This window comes from Saccostrea cucullata, unplaced genomic scaffold, assembly GCF_032062105.1.
Source record: "Saccostrea cucullata isolate Sc308-1 unplaced genomic scaffold, CSIRO_AGI_Scuc_v1 ctg5137, whole genome shotgun sequence".
NCBI lineage: Eukaryota > Metazoa > Mollusca > Bivalvia > Ostreida > Ostreidae > Saccostrea > Saccostrea cuccullata.
This window is the reverse complement of record NW_026936894.1, coordinates 63,433-67,925: the sequence shown is the minus strand read 5'-3', so window position 1 is coordinate 67,925 and position 4,493 is coordinate 63,433. Positions and strand designations below refer to the sequence as shown.

The 4,493-nt window shown below is 33.8% G+C and overlaps 1 long non-coding RNA gene across 1 annotated transcript; it reads right to left on the bottom strand.

Moving 5' to 3' along the window:
• Nucleotides 1–438: 438 nt before the first annotated feature.
• LOC134246822 (uncharacterized) lies at nucleotides 439–3,562 on the bottom strand. The gene is made up of 4 exons (XR_009987730.1): nucleotides 3,164–3,562; nucleotides 1,410–1,480; nucleotides 803–848; nucleotides 439–460 (listed from the first exon to the last, which is right to left on the bottom strand). It is a non-coding gene; the product is annotated as an uncharacterized LOC134246822 (long non-coding RNA).
• Between the last annotated feature and the right edge of the window lie 931 nt (nucleotides 3,563–4,493).

The following is a 4,493-nucleotide window of genomic DNA, read 5'->3' as shown; positions in this document are numbered from 1 at the left end:
AATTTCAAAGATTTATATGTAATTTTAGAAACAAAAATAAACTTATTTTTTCTTAGTTTAAATTCTATTCATAGCAAAATTTATTAATAAACACACAGTTTTTTTGTTTGTTTTTTGTCTTTTTTTTTGTTTTGTTTGTTTGTTATGTTTGTTTGTTTTTTTTTTGTTACAGGAAAAATTCGCAAATTACAATTCGGGGAGATAACTCCCATTTGTTTACGATACTAATTGTCAGTAATTGATCGATGATTTAACCGCGGCGGGGACAGGTAAGTGATGAATTTCCCGCGGAGGGGACGCGGTTTACCTGTCTACCTGGCCAAATACCGCGTTGTGATTATACCGCGGCGGGGACGCGAGAAATACGGGATCCGCGTTGCCTGTACTGTACTATTTTGCAGCATGATAATGTGAGAATTTTTTCACCCATTCTTCTTGTTCTTTATTATTAAAGTATCTGCTGAAAATAGAACAGAATGTGATTAAATCTTTTGAGAATTAAAAAAAAACAAAAATCACTGATGCACGATTTTCAATTATATTGACCCTTTCATCTCTCTCTCTCTCTCTTTCTCTCTCTCTCTCTCTAACTATATATATATATATATATATATAACTTTACACAGGATTCTTTTATACATTGATATACCTGTACCTGTAGATATTGGAGTAATTGGACATGCTTAATATTATTTATTTATTTATTCCAATCAGCATGATCAGGATGATAATAATTAAATAATAATGTTGCATATTAAATATGTTATAATTTTATCCTTACATTTACATATACAATACTCACAACAGGCAAACCTTGAACTTGCACATCACTGTCTTAAGAGTATATCCTACAATACACATTCGATCATTGCACATTACAAATGAATTGATTTGATTTTCTTTTTTAAAAGTTTATATTTGCCTTTTTTGTTTTATTTTAATGAAATTATAATTTTTGTGCAATTAATACAGTATCATCACTGATTTTAGTTTTATCTGGGATAGTACATGGTAGGGGGCACTCTGTCTTTTGGGTCAGTTCTATGTACATGTATAAAAAAATATAGGGCTACAAATGTAGTAACTTGACAGGCTTGTTTCAAAGTTCTGTCATTTCGGAATCCTGTTTTGTTTAGATTAATTATTTGTCCAGCTGTGCATCACATTAAATAAACAAAATATAACTATTACATTTATCATGATTATTAATATTATTATGGTTTTGGGTCAGTCTATTTTTATTAAATCTAGTAGCCTGGGAGTGGGATAGTGATATTATGATGATCTGACCAGTAAAAAGCCTGAGTGAGCAGTGAAAGAAAACTATTTCTAGCCTGGGTCTACAATGATTTCACATTTGTACTTCATTATATACATTTTCTAAATTCAATAATGTTTGTTTATTTAACCTTATAGGGTCAATTGTGTAATTTTTGTCATACCTGGAGATGGCTGTTCAAAATGTACTCTACAGCTGTACCTGCAATAGACAAACAATAAAGAAAATTACTTTTCATTTTAACAATATGTAAATTAAAAACATGTATTCTTACAAACAAAAACGCAAAACATCAATGTAAATTATCTTTAGCAATATCTTTTCATTACACAGATTGATGCAGGCATGCATGTAATTTATTATACCCCCCGCTTGAAAAGCGGGAGGGTATTATTAGTTACATAGTCTTTTAGTGACAGGGTATGGGATGATACCTGGTTAGTAAATTTCATACCTGGCGAGGCGGAGCCGAGTCGGGTATGAAATTTACTAACCAGGTATCATCCCATACCCTGTCACTAAAAGACTATGTAACGAATTTACCCCACCGATGTAACATTTACGTTTTATCTGTAGTTTTTAAATGGTTTTCTCTGCTAAACCCTTCATCGCGCTTATACTGTGCCCATTATGACGTCACGTTTGTGTTTGTGACGTAATACATCGACCGGGTATAGATTACAACTGACCGGGTATGGATTTACAACTGACCGGGTATAAGAAATCCACCGCCTTCACGTGACAGACTTCAACCAATCGTAAGCCAGGATTTCACGGAAAAATCGACAGAGGTGGGGTAAATTAAGTAATCGGTATGTTTGTCCGTCTGTTATGCTTTGGTGTACCCATCTCTTATCCGCTAATTCCTTTAACACATTATACAATGCACTCAGTGATATTTGATGACTTTCACAGAATCTAATTATTACATATTGCAATTGTGCATATTCTATTTTACTTTTTGATCCGCCACATATTTGGGGTTTCCCAGGCAATACTTTACACATAGAAATATTCAAATTTTTCATAAACTGCATATGTGATTGATTGACTGACAAATGTATGTTGTTTAGAATGGCCCTCTCGAGAATTTTTCACTCATTTGGAGACACCACCACTTGCCGGTGGAGGACTACAAATTTTGGGTGAGGGCCCGACCTTTGAGCAGGGAGGAATCTTTTTTGTGCCAGCACCTACAGCGACATGGGGTCTCGGTTTATACGGTCTCATCCAAGGACCAGTCTCCACGTCCCACAGTGGCCCGGGATTCGAATTAGCGACATAAGGATTGACTACTTACTCCCCGACTCTAGAGCAGATGCTCTAATCACTGCGCCACATGGGCGACAACTGCATATGTTAAGTTTCATACCTGATATACACAAGTATGTGAGAATTGCATTGACATCATCTGATCATAAATTCTATGACATTAAATTAGAAAAGTAACTACTATATTTTGATCAGAAGGCTCTAGTGAAAACTGCATGATTGATATAAACAGCTGACACTATGAAAACTGCAAACAAATGTAAACAAACCTTGAATCCTTTATCCAGGTACACATGTATATGTGTAGAGGAAATTCGGAAGGACTTCTTGTGCATACACATGAGTACGGATAGAATTAATTTAGTCTCTTGGTATTTGAAAAAAACACATATGGTTCTCACAAATCACTGGGTATTGATAAGTAAAAATAATGACTTTTATACGCGTATGCATGCATAGTAGACTAGCTTACAAGTAGGAACGAACTATAGCACACCTGCATTTTCTCTTCAATTTTAGACATGCTATTAACAGCATTTGACAAACATGCCCTAAAATATTTAACCATTTTGTGCTAGAGGTAATCGAAAAAATAAATGAAATTCTACTTACGAGTGTTTTTGTTCACTAAATCAATGTATGTGGGTTAATCTTAACCATCACAACTACTCCCTTGCACGTGGAAACATGTTTACAAAATCGAGAGGTGCTGTTTTGACACTTTTAAGTGCAATAGCACTTGACAGAATAAGAAACTGCAAACCTCCTTTCACTTTTCAGGTAAAGAAACGTTTGTTTTTCAACTTTTTGCAATTTACAAATTTTATAAATCGAGATAACATAAAGTTTTTCCTCTTTTTCCATGTTGAATTTCTCTCTCGATTTTCACCTGTAGCATGTTGGTCTCGCTGAATTCTCGCGAGGAAAGCTGTTCGGACGTTTACGGATTTTGTTCATATTTTATTACGTTTATCTCCGAATTCTTCCGATTTATGCTAATGAGGTTAGGAGGTGTGAATAAACAAACTAATTATCAAACCAATACTGCAGTTTTATCACAGAAATGGGCCTACACGTAAGTGTCAAGAATTATACAAAGCTATAGCTAAGCTAAGTTACATCTCCATCTGAGTCATAAATTCTAGAATGGGATATTAACAACATATAATCAAAAAGTTTATTTCATTGTGACTTCATATTAATAATTTAGAATTAAGAAACAGATAGTAACAAACACACAGTGTGAAACCTTGCACATTTTAACAGCGCGACTCACAAAAATACAGCTATTATGTAGCACTACGTGACATCATATTATAACTAAATATTAGGTATTTGCCCAGAGTGATGATAATGCAGGAAGGATTGATTCTGCAAACCACCAGACATAGCCACTTAAATATTATTATGATAATGTTATCTGTCAGAGGAGAAAAAATATATACTCAACATGTTCAGTATATAGTTTTTTTGTAGTGACCAGGTGGATTCGACCAGGTAAGAGATGGTAACTGATTTGTAAATTGTATACATGGCTTGACTTTGTCTTCCCGGGTGTAAAATAAACTGATCATGACCAGCAACCAATTCTGAACGTGGTCCCCCAAAAATAATGTAATAAACAATATAACACTAACCGCAGGGAATACATGTCCGAAGTTCACTATTTTAAGAAAAGCAAACATTATTTTATTCTCATCACTGCAGCTAAACTGCACCATGAAGTAGGTGCCTAATTCATTTTTAATTCTTTGTGAAATAAGATGTAATTTTAAAATTATTCAAAAGCCTTTACAAGCTATTACAGTAAAGATTTGATGATGTCATAAATGGGTTTACAGTCCTGACCAGAAATAAAACAACAAATTATTAATGTAAACATAATAACCTTGTAGGCTTTTTAATATCAATTTCTGTATATTTTTATAAATTTGTTTAGATA